Source organism: Crinia signifera, chromosome 11 (assembly GCF_055691185.1).
Source record: "Crinia signifera chromosome 11, ASM5569118v1, whole genome shotgun sequence".
Classification (NCBI taxonomy): domain Eukaryota; kingdom Metazoa; phylum Chordata; class Amphibia; order Anura; family Myobatrachidae; genus Crinia; species Crinia signifera.
The window spans coordinates 76,487,792-76,510,678 of record NC_139227.1 but is presented as its reverse complement, the minus strand read 5'-3'; positions in this window follow the sequence as shown (position 1 = coordinate 76,510,678).

Sequence of the window (22,887 nt, the reverse complement as noted above, 5' to 3'; positions counted from 1 at the left end):
CCAGTAAAAAGGCACCGGAGCGCCCCAGGCGAGACTGGGTGGGGGCGCCCCGGTGCCGGGGGGAGGGGGGGTGGTACCTGTGGAAAAAACTTGCGACCCCGGCGTCCCTGCAGTGCTGCTGGAGCGGTCAGGGGCATAGCGCTAGTTATTTTCTATTCACTACAGGGACCCCGCCGGCCGCAGCCAGCTTTATACACATGACGGCGCCGCAGCTACCCCTGCGGCACGGACACCCCTGACCGCTCCAGCAGCACTGCAGGGACGCCGGGGCCGCAAGTTTTTTACACAGTTCGCTGGGGGTGAGGGGCGAACCTAGAGCTGCCTAGTGGTGGCGCCGGCCCTGGTGGCTGACAGTGTTGACAAAGTACATATAACCTTAACCTATGATTTAGCTTTATATAAATCTGCTCATTGGTATTTGCAGGTTTGTGCTGCAGATATATTTCACATTAAAACTACTGTTGATGAATTAAAGTATTTCGTTTTTATTTATTTTGTTTAGTTTACTGAGTTTTGGCAGCAAGACTAATAACAAAGGATTTTATGTACTAAGCCCTGGAGAGAGATGAAGGGGGGTAATTCATACCTGCTCGGTGCGGTCCGAATTTGCTCCCCAGGCTGATGGTGGAGGTTTCCGCATGCACTCGAACTTCACACTCGCTGGGGAGTTCGCACACTCATGGGCAGGCTGGGGGCGGTCCAGCGATTTATGGGCGTGCCCACGAAAATGGTGGGCACGCCCATGGAAACATTGGGTGGACACCTGTGAACACAGCTTTGTCTATGCCGGCTTGGGGTGGGCAGCTGACGTCAGATGACTTCAATGCCCGCCTCAATTCTATCCATCTCCGTCCAGGATAAAAGTTAGTATAGACTGACTTTTATCCACGAAGGGAGAAAAAATCATTCGATATTGCGGCCATCGATTGATTTTTCCTCCATGGGGCCGCATGTGTAATTTTACACATCCGCTTGCATGCTAGTGCCGGGATTTGTTTGGCGGGGGGCAGGGGTCCCCCATATTTCTGAAATCATCCCGGGACTCTTGGACCGGTCCTGGTTCCAAAAATATGGGGGTCCCCCGTATTTTGAAACCAGCACCGGGCGCCAACAGCCCGCGGTGTCATGTCCCAGCCAGGGGAAACTTTTTACATAAGGTCCCCCGGCTGTATCATGCTCACTGTGGCTGGTCAGCCTTGACCTGTCCAGGGCTGAAGCCCGGGGCTGTCACCGGCGTCCGTGGGCTGTGGACGCCGGCCTGATACAGTTAAATCAGCCATACAAAACATTGCTTTATAGAGGTGAACTACAAGTCCAAGCAGGCCTCCCCCGCTTGCTGAGACTTGCTGAACCACAAGTCCCAGCATGTGGGACATTAATGGGCCCCCTTGGACTTGTAGTCCATATGTAAAAAGAATGTTTAAAAAAAACACACACACAGAAGTAAATGTTTAATAAACACACATTCATTTTACACCAGTATACTTACAACACCAAGCTCCAGTGCTGACCATCTTTTCCACTGCAGGCACTGACAACGGGGTGAGCCAGCTTCCTCGGTACTCTTTACCTAGAAGGGCGCCCATCGTGGTGATCGCGGGCATCGCGGGCAGTACATTAACGGCCGCGACGCGATGCCCGCGATCACCGCGATTTCCCATAGGGTTCAATGTTAAATTTTGTGCTGGCCGCGATTTTACATTCAATGCTTCAATGGCCGCGATTTGGCCATAGGAATCAATGTTAAATGGGCTACAGAGCCCAAATAGGCACAATTAACCCTTAAATGTCCCCCCAAATTTGTAACGCCACCCCACGATCCACGCCAACCCGAAGCGTGGCGAGCGGCGTCGGTACGCGTCCTCCGACCTTTTCATGCCCTACTATCCACGTCGGCGTGGAGTTGAGAAAAGAATAGTGTGGCGAGCGCAGCGAGCCACCGAGCCCGAAGCGTGGCGAGCGCAGCGAGCCCCGCGAGGGGACGCGAATACCTTCACAGTTATACGCATCCCCTCGCGGGCTTCCCAGGTGTCCATGGCGACGCGGACACCTGTGAAGTCCGCGAAGGGACGCGTTTACCTGTGAAGGTATCCGCGTCCCCTCGCGGGGCTCGCCACGCTTCGAGCTCGGTGGCTCGCTGCGCTCGCCACACTATTCTATTCTCAACTCCACGCCGACGTGGATAGTAGGGCATGAAAAGGTCGGAGGACGCGTACCGCCGCCCCTCGTGGGCTCGCTGCGCTCGCCACGCTTCGGGTTGGCGTGGATCGTGGGGTGGCGTTAAAAATTTGGGGGGACATTTAAGGGTTAATTGTGCCTATTTGGGCTCTGTAGCCCATTTAACATTGATTCCTATGGTAAAATCGCGGGCATTGAGGCATTTTACATTAAAATCGCGGTCAATCATCCTTTTTAACATTGTTCCCTATGGGAAAATCGCGGTCATCGCGGGCAGCAGATTTTTATGTACCCGCGATTTACCCGCGATGCCCGCGATGACCGCGATTTTTTACCCCCGACGCCCGCGATTACAATCGCGGGCGCCCTTCTAGGTAAAGAGTACCGCTTCCTCCGTCCCTGCTGAGGAAATATACCCCCAGGTCTCCAGTAAACAGAAAAGATACACCTGCTAAGAAGCATACTTGGGTTGTCATCCAAGTCTCATTACAGTAGGTCTCTTCTTCAGCATACTTACATACTCTCAATTCTGCTGGGAGGCTCCCGAAAATAGGGTAATACTCCCAGCCCAATGGAAAATAAAGCAAGTATCCCAACTTTTCTGCACCCCCGGACCCGGACGGCCACATTGCGAGTAAGTGCCTGCTAAAGCACTTCATCCTAGCCACTCCCCCAGCCAGGGCCGGCGCCACCACTAGGCAAACCTAGGCATTTGCCTAGGGCGCCGGCCACTGGAGGGCGGAAAATGCCGCCCGGGTACCTGTCCTACCGGCGCTGTCTATTTCAATCTGGCGGCGGAGGCAGCGGGGGTCCCTGCAGTCTATTAAAAATCACGAGCGCTATCCGCCGGGCTATGCGGAAGCGCTTCTAGTGTGAAAACTCTGGCAGCACGGCGCAAGCTGATCTCAGCCAATCAGCGTGCTGCCAGAGTTTTCACACTAGAAGCGCTTCCGCATAGCCCGGCGGATAGCGCTCGTGATTTTTAATAGACTGCAGGGACCCCCGCTGCCTCCGCCGCCAGATTGAAATAGACAGCGCCGGTAGGACAGGTACCACCCCACACCTCACACAAACCCCCCCCCCCCCGGCACCGGGGCGCCCCCAGCCCGACTCGCCTGGGGCGCTCCGGTGCCTTGCACCGGCCCTGCCCCCAGCTGTATATTGTATTTTATAATCTGTGCATTATATAGTAGGGGTGTGACTACAATACCACCCCCAGCCCCCTGTGACACGTCACCCTGACATATGTTCAGACATATGTGAATATTTCCACCGCACAGCTAGACACATATTCAACTCTTAATAAGGCCCATAATCCATAACCTGAATCTAGGTGTTTGCATTGTAATGATGAAAACACAGCACTTAACTGTAAAGTAAAAACCGTCATTACACGCTCACTAATGCAGGTTTAGTGTGATTTAAAAAAAAAAACGAAACAAAAAAAAATCCCTTGGGGAGTGCGTAGTGCCTTCAGCTATACTTTTGAGTTAGAATGGGAAATTTGGCTTTGACTGACTTTCCTATGAGCAGCCAGATGGTCCATTGATTTTGATGTAATTCTACTACTTTTTAATACAATTAAAGACCACAGCCATATAGGAAACAGATGGACAGACCTCCTCTTTATGTTACAATGTGATATAACAAGCACTGCCTGTTCCGTGCACTGATGCCAGGTAAGGCTGTAGCTGCTACATGTACTGATAACAAGCTTTCCTTTGGAAGTATTTCTCTTTCCATAAGAGGTCACTACCTGTTGTTGGAGATGATGAATCATTGCACTTACAAGCTAATAATTCGGCTCAGTCTGCAATTGTTTCATTCATCATCATACATTATTGTGACATTTAGATAAAGGGCACATTAAGCGATTAACAACTTTGATATACAGTACGAATTCAGTTTTATGGGCATGTGTAATGCGTCTGCATGCCAAGGCAGCGGTAGTAGGCAGTTGCAGGACTCTGCACTTTTCCTTTACAGGGCCGTCTTTTCGTATGGACTTAATGGGCACTTGCCCAGGGGCCCCAGGTGTATATGGGCCCTATTCTGATAGCTGAGTATCCCCTTTTTCTAGGGATACCAGAATTTAGAAAATCGGCCCTGGGGAGAAACAGATGAATTGGGGCTGTCCACATTATCTCCCCTACTGTGGCTTCCCAAATCCAAACGCCCGCATGCAATCTCCTCCCACCCAGTGGTCTCCCGTGCCCTTTCAGTTTGGGACAGAACCAATAAGGTTTATAATTTAGCCCCATTTCCATCCCCCCATATTCCTCTTTTTCATAACCCAGATTTCCCCCCGGGAATGAGCCGCTCCACACTTTCCAAATGGTTAAAGGACAACATTTATTATCTTAATGATATTTCCAATAATGCTAACTTCCCCCAGTTTTCAGAAATCCGCGAGAACACGACAATCCCTAACATTGACTTTTTTCATTTCCTACAAATTTCGTTTCCTAGGCATTTTCATTCAAAAAAAGTGTCCACCCTTATCTCTAGACCCCTAACATCCTTCGAATATATCTGTTGGAAACGTTCTTCCTCTAGGGGTCTAATATTTGCAATTTACTCTCTCCTAGAGGCACGCATGGTCTCTTTCCGGCCCTCACACGAACTGTCCTGGGAGCGTGACTTGGGACTCTCCCTGGACGACGAGGACTGGGCAGAGATATGGGATAATGCGGCCTCCAGCTCGATCTGTGTTAAAACTAAGGAGAATATTTATAAGCTTCTGTACCGCTGGTACTATGTGATTTCTCGATTACATAAAATGTTTCCTGACACATCGGATAGGTGCTGGAGAGGCTGTCCTATAGAGGGCAACTTTATTCACATTTGGTGGACATGCCCCAAAATCGCTGCTATTTGCAGAGAAGTTATTGCTCTAATTTCAAATGTGTTCGGTCTTGCCGTCCCCCTAGACCAGGGCTGGGCAACACTGGCCCTACAGATGTTAGTGAACTACACATCCCAGGATGCTTTGCATTAGTTTTGCTATGTGGCCATGCTGAAACTGATGCAAGGCATGCTGGGATGTGTAGTTCACTAACATCTGGAGGGCCGGTGTTGCCCAGCCCTGCCCTAGACCCTAAATACTTTCTCCTTCCATTAAGTCTTCCTGAACTCACCAGACATCAGAACAAACTACTCCGTCACATCTCCTCGGCTGTGACTTGCCAAATAGCGGCCTATTGGTTGAGAAAGCCGCCCTGTGTGCGGAGAAACGCGTTCCCCAAAAGGACATCAAAGAAAGACACCCCTGCTGCCGACTCACGTATATCTGCAGAGCCGACTTTTCCTCATCCATCAGCCGCAGACACACACTGCCTTCACGGACGCAGTGACAGAGCGCCGTGGAAGTCATTCAGCCTGATATCTGCAAACGAAGGAAGCGGCTGCTGTCGGGACATTTCCCATACACTGACCGTGTGATTGCAGCTGAGACAGCCGAGCGGCATCAAGGGGTGAGCTAGCGCTGCGGCGCACAAACATCTAACACTGACCGTATCTACTGTGTATTGTGCCGTGCAACCAGCACACAGTGGAGGCAGGACGGACACTGTCACCAAGTCACCCGACAGAAGTCCTTGCCCTCCACATGCACGGGCACCCACAGAACAGCGCTATATGATACAGATCTTTATGTACCCCACAGTTCTGATTTAAGAACTTTAAATCAACCTGGACGCTTGTTGCCCTAACCAGGAATTACACTGGGACTCAAATACTTCATCTTTGAGAAACAAATCCCCAACCTCTGGTCATGAATAATTCCCAGAGTTAGGTTTAAATGGTGCACCATTTGTATGTTTTTAAATGCATTGTATGTTTTTTTGTTAATATTTGTATTGTGTTTTGCTTTTAATAAATTGTCCATTTCTTGTTCACCCTTGAGCGCCCCGCAATTTCTTTTGTACATCTGTAATGTAACAAGATCTGGTTCCTCTCTTTCTGGTGTTATTTCTGCTATAAGCCGATGTACCTGAACCAATATGTATGTCTATATGTTCCAACCAATAAAGTCTGTTTAAAAAAAAAAGAAAATCGGCCCTGGGGAACTGGAGATATCCAACTTCAAAGCAGCAGTCCACATCTGACCTGTTAATTGCAATTCCCAGTCATATTTCTCAGATTCTGTCTGACATAGAGTTTTTCTGAGAGTATATCTCAAAAGCTGGGACTCTCCCCTTTCTGCCAACACTAGTGGCTTGTCTATATCATACCCATAGCCAGAGATATCGGCCTTCCAGCAGCCGGTCCCTGCTCCAGCTCCAAACGTCTGGTGTACAGTTTAATATTTTTGTCAATGGATTGCTCTGGCTCCTGATCTCTGATCCCCAAGTTCCCATCACCTCCTGAAAGTTGGGACTCTAGGTTTTTATACTATTTCCAGATAATGGCGATATCTGCAGTCAAACAAGCTGCCCTTCCACCGGAAAATGAGGAATATTAAGCCCACTCCATTACCCAACCCTCCCTAGCATATAAAACACCCCCTACCTCCCTGGAAGTCATTTACAAGGGACCCTTCATTCAGCTCAGTGCCCCCTTCCACACGTTAGTGTTCTCCCTCCCACCACCTGTGCAGTAAAGGAGTAATTAGCAGAAGTTACTGCTCCAGGTCCTACATGTTGAATGGAAGATAGAGCACCCCTGCCACCCGTGGGACATCAAAGCTGCTGCTTATAGCACCCCCCAACCCTAGGAGGGGAGAATGGGTAAGGGCCCCAGTGCATTGCTTTGCCCAGGGGCCCACACTGCTGTTAAGACAGCCCTGTTACTTTATTCTGCAGAACTGGTTCATGTCGTTTCTGTACCTTGACCACTTCAATACAGCTAGTAGGGAGTCGGGACACTGCTGTTAGGCCTCAAATGTGATTAATTTCACCATATCCTGGATTTTTTGGACACTGTAATGCTACCCAGATAATCAATTCTAAATGGAGAATTTAATTAGTCCAGAAATGGGTGCAAAAATTGGAGGGGAGAGGTAGCTTCTTTTTTGTTTTTAGCTTTGGGCTTTTCAGTTCCAGACCTGTTTTCATGCATTAACACATAGGGTTACATTTACTAAAGGTTGTAAAAATGAAAAAGGGGATGTTGCCCATAACAACCAATTTGAGTCTATAATTTCTCTATTGCAATCTAGAAAACGATAGAATAGTATTGGTTGCTATGGGCAACACCAATTATTCATTTTTAGAAGCTTTAGTAAATTAACACCCAAGTTAGAATCCATGACACATTCACAGACCCACATCCAGATTAAGGACCTGGAGCTAGAAATGCTAAAGGGCATTTTTATGAGAAGTGGTGTCGGTGAGGCCAATGCCATAAAGGCCACACCAGGGCCGGTATAAGGCTTCTCTGCACCATAGGCAAAGCTTTATCCTACCCCTACCCCCTCTCCACACTGCCACCAATACCCAATTTTCCAGACCCGTAAGTGAAAGTGTGGTGGTGGCGTCTAATGATGCGTACACACCTACAGATTTATCTGTCCAAAATAAATAGGTGCTTGCGGTCCAGCAGCCAATCAGGAGAAGCACTGGTGGCTGCTAGACTGCGAGCGCCTATTAGATCGTGGTCCAGCGGGAGACTGGAAAATAGCGGACAGTTGGGCAATGCACCGCTCTCTCTGCCCAACTGTCAGAGTGGGCAGCAGCAGGATTTCACTCTCCCCTTGGAAACAAGCAATTTCAGTCCCCCTTGGCAACGAGCCATTTCAGTCCCCTTTGGCAATGAGCTATTTTAGTCCCCCTTGGCAACGACCAATATCAGTCCCCCTTGGCAACAAGCTATTTTAGTCCCTCTTGGCAACAAGCTATTTCAGTCCTCCTCGGCAACGAGCAATTTCAGTCCCCCTCAGCAACAAGCAATTTCATAGCAATTTCAGTCCCCCTTGGCAACGAGCAATTTTAGTCCCCCTTGACATCGAGTATGAAGCCACTGGCATCGAGCATGGAGCCCCTAGCAATGAGCATGTAGGTAAGTGGCACTTATGTGTCAAATATGTAATAGGCATTACGGTTTGTTATATAGTATGTAATGGGCATCATGTGTGGCCTTATGTGTAACTGGCATTACGGCATGTGGCTATATGTGTAATGGGTATTACCAAGTTCGCTAAAATGTGCAATGGGCATTATGGTGTGTGGTATAATGTTAGGCTGCACCCACTTTTCACTGTGCAAGAGCCCCGCCTACTACAAATCGGGGGGCGCGAAACATGCCCTTGCTCTAGGCACCGTGGCACCTAGCTACACCACTGTGTGTGTATCCAGCTTGTACACACCTAAAAGTGGCCATACACAGAGCGATGTACTCCATACTTAATATACCATGCACAGGGCTAGATGTATCAAGCTTCAAAAGTGATAAAATGGAGAGTGATAAGCAGCCAGCCAATCAGCTCCTACCTGCCATGTCACAGACTGTTTGAAAAATGTCATGCAGGAACTGATTGGCTGGCTGTTTATCACTTTCCATTTTATCACTTTTGAAGCTTGATACATCTGGCCCCAAACCCTCGGAACGGAGAATTAGGTCCTGTCCGAACAAATCAGAATAACCCCACTAGAACAAAAAGCACACAATGTGCTACAGAACAGAAAGTACGTGCCGCACATAGTTTATGAGCTGTGCGATGTGTGCGGGAGACGACATCGCATCACACCTGTACATCAGTGCGTGTATGGGCATTGTTAAGATTTATCTGTCCAATCTGTCTGGTGCAAACAATAATCTGGAAATATATACAATCAGCATCTACTCCCAAATTGTGGAAAAAGACAATTGCTTGGATAAATTTGTTCTAAATTAACCAATATATCTAAGTGACCACTGTCTGTTTTCCAGCATTTGGAAACAAAATTTTTGATTGTCATTTCCAGGTTTTTGTTCCCACCAGATAAATCTGTAGGTGTGTACCCAGCTTTAAGATCACAGATCTTTTTAGTCACCGAAATATTTACATTGTGCTCTCTTCAGCGGTGCAATAATTTTTGTTGACACTAGGGGGAGATTGAATCCAATTTATAAAAAGATGGAACAAAACTTAGAAACTTATGGCCTGATTTAGAGCTGCTTGCTGGGCTGCGAATGTTCAGAGCCAAGCGAGCAGGTAGCCATCGGCCAAACGCACCCCCCCCCCCCCCCCACACTACCCTGTGCCTGTACATGGCTGCAAACATGTCCGCAGTTGTGCACACAGAGGGAAATCATTCACCAACAAATTATTTTCTCCCTGCTCACAGAGGTGAGTGAGCCAGGACTCACTTGGTGCTGTGAAGGCCGTGGGGAGGAGGCTGCTGATGACATCAGGAACCTTCCATCCTGATGGCTGGGGAACGCCCAGAAAATAGAGGGGACATGCCTCCAAACACACGCAGGGTGTCAATCACCCCTGTGAGCAAGGCGTAAGGAGCGTTGGAGTGGGACTGGAGCTGGAGGATTACATACCTCCCAACAGTCCCGATTTTATCGGGACAGTCCCGATTGTCAGGGCCTGTCCCGCTGTCCCACCCGCGGGCGGCAGTGTCCCGCGGTGTGGGGGGGCTGTTGGGAGTCCCCCCTGTCAGCTGCTAAGCAGCGGGGAATAAACGCTGTGCGCATGCGCACAGCGTCTATTCCCGCAGCCAGGGGGCTGGGGGCATGGCTAGAGGCTCACAGAGCCTCTGGGTCATGCCCCCATAGCGGCAAAATGGGGGCGTGGCCTCGCGGGGAGCCGTGAGTATAGGCCACGCCCCAAATTAGGCCACGCCCCCGAAAATTTCAACGCGCCTTTGGCGCGCAGCAGCATCGTCCCGCCTGCTAGGCTACTAAAGTTGGGAGGTATGGAATTAAGAGCATACGTTCCTACTTTTGAAAACTAGTTTCAGGGAGATTAGAGTTGGTAGCAGAATTTTGTCATGCTTCACATAAAGGGGGTGTCTAGTTTCATATATGGAGAGATTGTGAAAAGAGATTGTGAACGTGGCACGTGAGGGCTGCCCCAGGCACCAAAAATCCTACTTTCGGCCCTGGGTTTGAGTATCCCTTATCCAAAATGATCAGGACCAGAAGCATTTTGGATAACGGATTACGTATTTTGGAATATTTTTATATTTCAATGTGGTATCTTGAGGTATCATGTATTTGTTTTGTATAAACACATCCAGCACATTACATATCATATCCCCAGTAGTGCCAATTACAGATGTCCCAGTAGTGTCAGTTACAGATTTCCCCAGTAGTGCCAGGAGGAGAGTGTGTACGCGGTGCAGGAAGCAGCTCAAATTACTGCCGCCCGCTGTCAGACAGGTGCTGCGGGCGGCGTGCAGGAGGCAGTGACAGTGAGGGCTGAGGCAGGTTTAGCAGAGCAGGGAGGGAGAAAGCGCCTTTTCAGCATGGCACCTCCCTGCTTTGCAGGAGCTGCTGAGTGGGTAGCGCCGGCCCTGCCAGTAGTGCAAGTTACATATCATGTCCTCAGTAGTGCAAGTTACAGGTATCCCCAGTTGTGCCAGTTACATATCATGGTACTCTTTACCTAGAACGGCGCCCGTCGCGGGCATCGCGGGTACATTTATGTATGGCCGCGACGCGACCGACGCGATGCCCGCGATTTCCCATTGAAACCAATGTTAAACATGGAAATCGTGTCGGTCGCGTCGCGGCCATACATAAATGTACCCGCGATGCCCGCGACGCGATGCTCCCGATTTCCCATAGGAATCAATGTAAAAAGGCGCGATGGACCCGATTTTACTGTTAAATGGCTCAATCCACCCGATTTGGCCATAGGAATCAATGTTAAATGGGCCACAGAGCCCATTAACCCTTAAATGTCCCCCCAAATTTTTAACGCCACCCCACGATCCACGCCAACCCGAAGCGTGGCGAGCGCAGCGAGCCCGCGAGGGGCGGCGGTACGCGTCCTCCGACCTTTTCATGCCCTACTATCCACTAGGGCGTGGTGTGAGAATATAATAGTGTGGCGAGCGCAGCGAGCCACCGAGCCCGAAGCGTGGCGAGCGCAGCGCGCCCCGCGAGGGGACGCGGATACCTTCACAGTTATGCGCGTCCCCTCGCGGGCTTCACAGGTGTCCGTGGCGAGGCGGACACCTGTGAAGCCCGCGAGGGGACGCGTCTACCTGTGAAGGTATCCGCGTCCGCTCGCCACGCTTCGGGCTCGGTGGCTCGCTGCGCTCGCCACACTATTATATTCTCACACCACGCCCTAGTGGATAGTAGGGCATGAAAAGGTCGGAGGACGCGTACCGCCGCCCCTCGCGGGCTCGCTGCGCTCGCCACGCTTCGGGTTGGCGTGGATCGTGGGGTGGCGTTAAAAATTTGGGGGGACATTTAAGGGTTAATTTGGCCTATTTGGCCCCAAATCGGGTCCATTGAGGCATTTAACAGTAAAATCGCGGTCAATCTGCCGTTTTAACATTGTTCCCTATGGGAAAATCGCGGTGATCGCGGTCATCGCGGGCATCGCGGCCATCCCGATTTACCCGCGATGCCCGCGATTTTTACCCACGACGACCGCGATTTCAATCGCTGGCGCCGTTCTAGGTAAAGAGTACCCATATCATATCCCCAGTATTGCCAATTACATATCTTATCCTTAATAGTGCCAGTTACAGATGTCCCAGTAGTGCCAGTTACAAATGTCCCCAGTAGTGCTAGTTCTATATTATGTCCCCAGTAGTGCCAGTTACAGGTGTCCCCAGTAGTGCCAATTACACATCATTTCCCCAGTAGTGCCAGTTACAGATAATAATAATTTTATTTATATAGTGCTTTTCTCCCATAGAATTTAAAGTCGCTTAAAATTTCCCCAATAGTGTCAGTTACAGATGTCTCCAGTAGTGCTGATTACATATCATATCCCCAGTACTGCCAATTACATATCATATCCCCGGTAGTGCCAGTTAATATCATATCCCCAGTAGTGCCAGTTACAGATGTCCCCAGTAGTGCCAATTACATATCATATCCCCGGTAGTGCCAGTTAATATCATATCCCCAGTAGTGCCAGTTCCATATTATATCGCCAGTAGTGCCACTTACAGATGTCCCAGTAGTGCTCGTTAGTTTTTCGATTGCAGGGTCTAGATACCTTAGAATGCATTTAAAATGCTGATCTACTGTCATTTAACAAATGGGGGTGACTCATATATGGCTGTTTGATTTATAGAGCAATGACATATATTTGGGAGAGCTTCAAACACATAAACTGGGAAAGACAAAGGAGAATATTCCAAAACCACATCCTTGTAGGAAATTTTCCTCTAAAGAACACTGACTCTGCGGAAGACTCCCAGCCATTCATCCCACATGATAATACTCCTCTTTCCACTGCAGCTCAATCTGCTAGAGAAATTATCACTTATTATTGTGCCACAGATTGAAAAATACAATGGCTGGAAGAAATATTTTCCTTCAACGCAATGATATCTAGATTAGAATAAGGAAAAAAAAGAAGCGATGACAAAGGTGCACTGCAAAAACAAAGTTTATCTGCAAAGTAAAACTATTCAGAATTTGACAGATGAGTTTGATGACTTAAGCTGGGTACACATATGTACAATTTCCTTTTTCTTGCGACCGTTCGATCGACCGAATACACGTTCGGCCGTCCAAAACATACGACCGTTCTGCGCGTACACATATGTACAATTTTACTTGCGACGTCCGATGTACTCCCGTCCAAACAATCGCAAGAAGAAGTATATGAGAGACCCTGTAACCCTTTGCCTGCTGTTTTAACTAATGTGTGTATAATGCCTCACTGCCCAACACTTTAGAGGCATCACTTTAAGACATTAATCAATGTTGAAGTTTTAATAGTGTGTTATGGTGCCCTGAAAAGAGCTTCCAGCACACTCTATTAAAACTTCAACATTGATTAATGTCTTAAAGTGATGCCTCTAAAGTGTTGGGCAGTGAGGCATTATACACACATTAGTTAAAACAGCAGGCAAAGGGTTACAGGGTCTCTCATAATGCAGCATACCACCGTGCTTTGTCAAACTGTCAAGCATATCGATCGAACATGCGTACACACTTCACTTTTGTTCCGATATGGAGCCGTCCTGTCGGATGAAATATTAAGCAGCAAAGAACCTTCGACCGACCGACCGTGGACGGCCAAGAGCGTTTTTGGCCGTTTATCGGTCGCACAGCAGCAATTGGGACAGCGTACACACCTATACAATCGAACGGCCGTTTGCCCCCAGATTGGAAGAACGGCCCGACGATTGTATATATGTGTACCCAGCTTTAGAACCGAGATACTGTGGAATGCTATCAGATTTATGTCATAGCCACAACAGTATATGTTTCACAGTCAGAACAGGCCGCCAAAGGGGTGAAATCAAATGGTGCCCCTATTATTATTGCAAGGTTTTACAGCACTTTAGGCACAACTTCAGCCTACATCTCCCGCCACGACCCACACGCCAATACAGACTATCCAGAACCTCAGGTGAAAGTGTCTTAGATGTTTGACATCTGCCGTTTGCATTAGGATCAGCAAGGATGCGTATCAGATAGTTGGTCTTTGTGATAGTGATTCTGGAGCCCCTAGTGGTACCTAATGGTATAGCCGGCACTTATACTACAATATCTTGCTGTATGGTACGACCCCATTAAGCAAGAAATTTACACTGACTGGTGCCGTGGCCAAAACACAGGTAAATCATACCTCCCAACAGGTAAAACAAGATTTGGGGGTCTAGTGGCAAGGGGTGTGACCTATGCTATGCTTGCGGCATGCCCCGTTGTCGCCACTGTGAGGGCATGGCCAGTGGCTCTGTGAACTGCTGGCTATGGCCCCAGCCCCACGGAATAGTTGCTGTTCGCACAGCAGTGGGGACTCCCAACTGCCCCCCACCATAGGACACTGCCAGCCCCAAAGAGTGCTAAGGTCCCGAGAAAATCAGGACAGTTGGGAGGTATGGGTAAATGTTCAGATACATTACTACAATATCCACTGATACGTAGGTTTTTCCGTGTGTAAATGCCCATGTACTGTGTGTTACAACCCCATTGGGCAATAGAGATTCACTGGTACTGTGGCCAAAGAAGATCAGTCCAGTGAGGCATTTTGCACACGCGTTTTGTTTAGGTAGCACTTTAATTTATTTGTCTTGTCCTTAATAATAAAAAAATAAAAAAAATGGTACTTATGTAGTATCTGGGCTGCCGATTTTGTGATTGTATGCCTTACCTTAAGGCATACAATCAGATGCGATGCGATGCGATGCGATTCGATGCGATTTTGCATAGGATTCAATGTTAAGAAGGTCCTGTTCATTTCCCCACTATCCAAGTGGGCATAGAGTTGATTTTATATAGCGTGGCGAGCGCAGCGAGCCACCGAGCCCGAAGCGTGGCGAGCGGCCGCATATTTCTTAAAAAGTATTCTGTGTCCCCTCGCGGGGCTCGCTACGCTCGCCACGCTTCGGGCTCGGTGGCTCGCTACGCTCGCCACAGGTTTATATCCAACTCCATGCCCACTTGGATAGTGGGGAAAGGAAAAGGACCCCTTTTTCCAATTGAATTCTATGTTAAAATGGACTCAGACCATTTTAACATTACATCCTATGGAAAAATCTTGACCATCGCATCGCATACGATTTGGTCGCATGCGATGCGATACGATGCGATGCGATCCGATTTCTAAATCGGACGCCCAGATACTACATAAGTACCGTATATTGTTTAAAGAATTCAAGCTCCTCTCCTTCTGCATTGTTGTAGATTTTAGTTCATCCAACAACATTTCACTGTCATATATGAAGTGCAAGTAAGTAGTCAACAGCGCATATCTTTGAGTTCACAAGGCACTCATATCTGTGAATGATCCTATAGACAGTAGCAGACCTTGTTAGTGGTGGGCTCAGCTGCAAAATTACCCATCTCTACCCTAACCCAAGTTCACTATATTAATGCTGAGGGTGACAGGGAGAGGCAGTGGGTGACAAGGGGGGGGGGGGGGGGGGTCTTGGTGGGGGCAAGAACAGAGTGGCATCTGCTATGTCTGCGCCAAGACCACTGTCCTCTGTGTATTCCTTAGTTTGGCACTCAATCAGGCAGGCTCTAGGACCTCCTGTTATACCAGCCCTTGGCTGCATCTAATTCACAGACTGCTGCCTGTCAACTAAAAGCAGTATGCAGCAGTGATCCTCAGCATAGGCAAATCTAAGGGGTGGTCCGGGGGTGCACCAGACCACCCATTAGACCACCAGCCGCATAAAATTTAAAGAAATGACAGCCGGGCAGAGAGCTGTGCGCTGCCCGCTGTATAGTCTGACTCTAAGGGAATTGCTCGTTGCCAGTGGGACGAGTGAGACAGCCACTGGATGCACCTAATTTAAAGAAATGACAGCCGGGCCCAGAGAGCTGTAGTCTAATATATAGACAATAGGAGCTCGCGGTCTGTTAGTCAATCAGGAGCGGCTACCAAAACCACCAATGCTGCTCCTGATTGGCTGCCGAACTGCAAGCTTGCGGTCCAGCGGGAGAACTGAAAATATCGATGCTGCTGCTTAGACTACAGCCGGGCAGCACACAGCTCTCTCTGCCCGGCTGTAATTTCTTTAAAGTTTATGCATCCAGTGGCAATGAGCAATTCCTTCCCCCCCCTTGGCAACGAGCAATCCCCCCCCCCCCCTGGCAATGAGCAATTTCACTCCCCCTTTGAAATGAGCATTTAACTCCTTCTTGGCAAGAAACATGTATTCCCCCTTGGCAACAAGCGTGAAGCCCCCTTGGCATCGAGAATGAAGCCCCTGGCATCAAGTAAGAACCCCCTAACAATGAGCATGTAGGTAAGTAGCACTTTTGTGTCAAATATGTAATGGCCATTAAGGTTTGTTATATAGTATGTAATGGTCATCATGACGTGTGGAACAATGCGTAATGGGCATTATGGTGTGTGGCCTTATGTGTAATGGGTATTACGGAGTTTGCTAAAATGTGTAATGGGCATTACAGTGTGTAGTATAATGTGTAATACCACGCCCCTTTTGTGATGCCATGCCTCCTTTCCACGAAGCCATGCCCCCTTTTCAACGCACTGCTTCGCCACGCAAAGGTCTGCCCTCCTTATGCATTTGGAGCTGAGACCATCCATTACCATAATTCTAGATTCAACTATGATCCTCAGCCCTGGTAGGTGGTAGGCTTCACCTATTAAACAAGCTCAGGTGGCAGACTGATGTTGCTACACACACACACACACACACACACAAACACTACCTCTGACACTTGCGTCCACCCTGCTCCTGGCACTTGACAATGAATCAATAAATTTGGGCTGCAGGCCAGGGGGAAACTCATTGTTGGTATGGGTATCTGTGGGCCCCTTAGCCTCAGGGGCCTGGTGTAGTGCACCTGTTTTACCACTTATAGTTCCAATAAGTCACATGGACTCCAAACATTAGTCATTTTGTTGTATATTATCTTCCCCATTTGTATTACTTCAGCTCAAGAAGAGGTTTCGTTGTTTGTATGTAATAATAATAACAATAATAAGGACTTATAGGTCGACATGGATAAAAGGACGACACAATAAAAAAAAAAAGTCACCATGGAAAAAAGTTTGACACAAGCAAAAAGGTTGGCATGTAAATGGTCAACACAGAAAAAGGTTGACATATTTTTTTGCTGGTTTTTGTTGTCTAAATTGACATATATCGACATGGACACTGTATTAGTGTACCATGTCCCCTCGCTGCTCTCAGCACACTATTATATTCTCCCTCTATGCCCACAAGTCGGATTTAACAAAGAAAAATCACGAAAAATCTTGTGTCAACCTTTTTCTGTGTTGACCATTGACATGACCACACGGAAAGGGGGCCCAGCACTGGAGTCTATCATGAATAATTTGTCCTTATTTCACTTGACTTAATGTAGAGGTTGAGTAGAGCGGCCAGTGCTGCGGACACCGGAAGGTCTCACCAGGCACACTGGGCAAGGGGTAGGGGGCCCTGTCTATTTTGTCAGTCCCAGGCCCCACAATTTTTGATGGTGGCCCTGCTCAGGATAGCCCGTAATTCTATATACACTTCCTCACTGAACATTGCCTTTGTGAGAATGCCCCATTACACCCCAGCTACACCCCTTTAGTCACAAGTAGGTCTCTACTTTGCCTGTACTTGCTTACACTTGGTTTTGGAGATAGAAAAGACAGAAGATTGTGCCTGCAGACAGATGGAGATTCAGCTGTGCATCAGCCTCCAGTACAGCCTCGCTCTGCTACCCTTCTCCAATATCAACCCACATTGTTTTATTTGTTGTCATTTATGAAATGTCCATTGTTATATGATCCGTCTGGCTTGTGGGTAGGCCTGGGGTTTGCCAGCGCTTTCCCTGCATTGTATAAATCCATGTGATTGCTTATTTCTTGGAAACCACTTCCTATATCTCGTGTCAGGAATTGATGTGGTTATACCGCTTCTTGTTTCCTCTGCTTCCCTGACACATGACCCCTGATAGCTTCTATGTAAGCAATATATTGTATAGTTTAAAGTAGGTCACTAGGAAGAAAAGGCTGATAGTACACAAATACAGCTGGTTGTGCATGTATGAAATCGGCAGCAGTACTGGGAACAGAAGCTGCATGTTGGAAGAGAGAGGGCCCAGTTCAGACGCATTCGGAGGACGCACCATCCGAACATCAATAAACCGTGCATGCGCACAGTACATTGTGATCATGCTCAGGGTCTCCTTGCGTATGGACCACGCAAAGGGTAGCGTTCACTGACCGTACACCAGGTGACTGACAGAGGGAGGGGGGGGCGAACGCAGGAGTACCCCTGCCTGTTCGGAGCGCCAATGTCATGCATCAATACGAGCAGCCGCCGAGTGGCTCCTGGGTCCGGCGAGCACCGGGCAGAGGAGGAGAAATCCTTTTATGTTAAGTAACCATCGAATGATTTCTGTTCTGTGCAGCCACATGTGAACGGATGTGTATGTGTGCTCATGGTCTCGCCCATGGGGGGTGCATTCGCCGGGGTTGTGTTAATCTGCTCGCTGGGCTCCAAAGCACATGCAGCCTAGCGAGCAGGTCTGAATTGGGCCCATAGTGTCATTTAGTAAAACCGACCACACAAGGGCCAAAATCCAATTAGTCGTGGTAAATTACACAGGTAATTACACAGATTCCCCAGGAACCATTCAATTAGCCCCTCATAGCCTGCACTTATTGGGGATTATGCTTTGTATTCCTCCGACCAAAAATTGGATTCCCTCCATAGCTGATACAGGCCTGAGCACCAAATGACAAAATTCATGCATACCTCCCACTCTCCTGATTTTCTAGGGACAGTAGCGCACGGAGGGGGGGGGGGGAGTTCCAAGTTTTTTCCACCATATGCGAAGTGGTGCTCCCAACTGGGCATCTGGAGCGAGCTTCGTCCCCAAACAAGTCTGGCCATGTTTAAATTAATGTATCCAAAATAAGATGGTCTTCAGCACATAAACTTCCTATAACTCTTCTTTGATCTGTGCTGCTATCTACTACTTTAAATAAGAAGGTGTTTTTATCACTGCACGGAATTCATTTTTGTGGCAACTGCTAAACCGCTCGCTTCAAATAACTACCGTATGCAGGAGCGCAACTCCCTCCCAGAGGCAATGGAGATTTTTGCATCTGGGCTCCAAATCCTAAAGGGGCACCTGCTGATTTACAGTGAGATCCAAGTGTGACTTCTGCTCTTCCAATGGAGCTTTGTGGCGCACCCTCTGCTCCTAAACAGTTAATCAGCTCTGTCCCAGAAGCCCTGCTTTCACCCGAAATAGGGGAAAGGACGGCTCCTGCCTGGTACCGCTCAGCCTGTGCCTCAGCAATCAACAGTGCATCCACTGCTACTGCTGGACTGTGAGATGGAACCACCAATGTACGCTGACTCATGCTGCAGACGTCTGACCCACCAGCCATTGTCACACCTTTTTTAAGGGAGGAGGACAACAAATTTCAACTTGTCTCTGGGCGACTGGTATGAAGCCCAACTATCCCATAAGTGGGGGATTTAGAAGAGTGGAACTTTTCAGGTGTCATGTCACCAATGGGATTGTGGCACCGTCTCATAGAAATTTACCACAATTATCAAACGACCCTCGGAAAATAATTTTGTTACAAGTACAAAATTCCTAGCATAGCAATTATACACATGGTTTAATGTAGAATACGCTGACTTCATGTAATCAGATGTCAATAAATGTGTGAATTCCAATATCACTCCATCCTATGCATCATTGATGATTGCTCATTTGACATAAAAAGAGAAACAGCGATATAGTGTAAAACCATAAATAAAGCATAATTCACCAATATGGCTATTGAGGTTGGGAATCGTATCCTGTATAATTGTCCACTTAACCCAAAAGTAGACAATATAGGCTTTTAAATGAGAAATAGGTCCTCAAATGGATCCTCCTGGATTCTCCACTTTTATCCAACATGCGGGAACATCAAAGAAAATATCTCCAAATGGTGAAATACTGTTTTAATGAATTAAAAAGTAAATATACAACACAAATGGGTGTAAACAATGGACTCTCACCGGAAATCAATGTCCACTATGCAAAGTAGACAAACACAGCATGAATGGTAAAACGCAGGCGTCCCTGGATGCTGGCTGCAGATGTTCAGTCCTGATGTTGTGTCCAAAGTTTACCAGTCCCCTCCGCCAACGCGTTTCAGACTATCTGTCCTTTATCAAGGCAAGTTGCTAAAAAGTGGAGATCCAGGTGGATCCATTTGGGGACCTATTTCTCATTTAAAAGCCTATATTGGTGAATTATCCTTTATTTACGGTATCACACTATATTGCTGTTTCTCTTTTTATGTCACATGAGCAATCATCAATGATGCATAGGATGGAGTGACATTGGAATTCACACATTGAAGGAGCGCATGAAAAACTGTCAGTATTTTTTCCCTTTGCTTTATGTGTGGTGACACACCTCCTGTACAAGTTAAGCTGCTCTGAAGAACACTAATTTATCCCAAAAACCACCTTTGTATCCAGATCAGTGCTCAAAGTGGGCCGGTATACTACGGTATGGTATACAGGCACTTTTTTTCTTTTTCTATGCGGTGATGGCTGCAGCATCCCGGCGGCAGCGGCAAGCTGGAGAGGAGACCCGGCTGCAGTGGCGAATGAGGGAGCAGACGTCCCGGCAGCGCCCACTGATGGGGTAGGGAGATCACTTTTCTGTGTGCTGCATGCGCCGCAGACAGCCTCCCGCCATCACCCGTTCCACCCTCTACCCGTCGCCACATCCCTGCCAGGTGGCTCGAACCCCCCTTCCTTCACCCCCACATCCCGGCCCGGCTCTTTAAATGCTGCCGCAATGTATGCATAGCAGGTTGCCCGTTCCCCCCTCCAGCTGCCGTCACCTTACTCCGCCAACAGTCCTGGCTCTCTCAACAATGCCAGTGGATCCGCGGCAGGTGGTGCATCTCACTTCCTCTCTCATGCCACTGCATACTGCTGGGTGGCCTGTATATTTTTAACACTGCAGTTGGATCCACTGTGGCTGGCCTGGCTCCTCTCCGTTTACCGGCTGCCGCATTCGCGCCGGGTGAACTGGCTCTCCAAGCTGCCACTGAATCTGTGGCAAGTGGCCAAGCTCTCCTCCTCTGTGGCTGGAGCCCTGGCAGGCCTCAAAAGTAAGTAGTGCTGCAACGACATACCGTCTCTCAGTGTCCCTTTGTCTTTGTTGTTACTCCCCCTGATGTCACTCTTCCAGCCAGGGCCTGTGTCAGGTTTCTTGGCACCCTAGGGAAAACCTGTGCACAATCTTTTTGGAACCTGTGCTATTTCCTCATCCCCCACACCAACTCCCTAAACCCAGCACTGTGCCCCCATCTCTCTGCCCCCCCCTCTGATGACCCCATCTCTTTTTCCACCTCCCCTCATCCCTCCACACCCCTACTCTCACCCCCTCCCCTCATCTCTCTGCCCTATCCCCTCATTCCCCCACACCGCTCACCTCACCATCTCTCTATACCCTCACTACCTCACCCCATCTCTTTCTCCCCTTGCTACTGCATCCCATCTCTCTCCCAATTCTATTTTTCTTGACACCTGCTTTGTCTTCTGTCCCCCTGAGGGACATTGTAGTGACAATGGGGGGGGGGGGGGGGTCTTTTCAAGATTTTGCTATGGGGCCCGCAAAGTTCTAGTTATGCCTCTGTCTGCGGCCCTCATCCTCCTTTGCACTGCCACTGCCTGCCCGCTCCAGTCCCCTGCCCGGCACCTGTGCACTCACAGGCCCCTGGTCCCCTCACAGCCTCCGCTGGTGCCCCATGTCCCCTCACAGCCTCCTTGAAACCACCACTGGAGCCCAATGGACGCCCCTGGTCCCCTTGAAGCAACTGCTGGAGTCCACTAGACAAATTCACCCAGCTCATTCACACCGCAACTTGAGACCCGCACCCATCACTGTGTCACTGCTGTCAGTCTTTCATCACAGCTGTTGCTCTCCCTGTGTCCACTCTGTCAGTCTCGCTCTCCCTGTGTCCCCCTTGTCACTCTCGCTCTCCCTGTGTCCCCCCTGTCACTCTTGCTCTCCCTGTGTCCACCGTCACTCTCCCTGTCCCCCCTGTCACTCTCCCTGTCCTTGTGTGTGTCCCTTTGTCCTTGCTGTCACTGTCTCTGAATTTTGGCCTATTCCATGTGTTATAATGTGAATATTGGCTAATTTTGAGTGAATTTTGACTCATGTGGCATAATGTGAATTTTGGCTCATTCCATGTGGCATGTGAATTTTGAATTATGTGTGAATTTTGGCTCAGTTCATGTAAATTTGTATTGGCTTATTCCGTGTGGCACAATATGTAATGGGAATCACGGTGTGTGGTACAATGTGTAATGGGCATCACGGTGTGTTGCGTCATGTGTAATGGGCATTATGGTTTGTGGTGTCATGTGTAATGGGCATTACGGTGTGTGGCGTCATGTGCATCAGGTATTATGGTATGTGGCAGTCATGGCCACACCCCTATTGTGATGAAACCACTCCTCTAGCTTTGTTTGACCATGCCCCTTTACATGGCCACACTCCCTTTTTCTGGAGAGTGCGCGCCTTAGGCGCGCTCTGAACAACATTCTTCACTTTTCCATACCCCCCACTTCAAAATTTCCACTTCGACCACTGATCCAGATGTCAATAAATGCTGATAATAATCTCTGTATGTATGTCTAAAACAACATAGAGGGTGTTAGGAACGAGACTGGCCTCTAGCTAGAGAATTGGGTACTCCCCATGGGATTCGTGAACTGCATTGCTACAGTCATCAACTATCCTCTGCAGCTCATTCCAATGTTGACATATGAATGGAAAAGCTTTATGGCTACGGAGTTTAGCCATAGAGCTTTCCCATGCCTCAAATAAATTACCCATATGCCTCTTTTTGTTCCCATGCCATGTCTCCACAATCCATTTGTTAGATATTAGTGATATTTTTTTCCTCTTGGAAGTCCTAATGTTATCCAGTCATGGTGGATTGTTTTCCTCCATGCAGCACTTATAGACCATAAGCTTTTTGGTGATGCCCTGTTTAAAGGACAAACTCCTATTACTGCCCATTTAGGAGCGAGTGTCACATATTTCAATAGGTGACTGTCACCATAGATCCGTACCATTAGTCATGGTATAACGTGCAGTAGGTCGACCACATTTGACCAAAATGCAGTA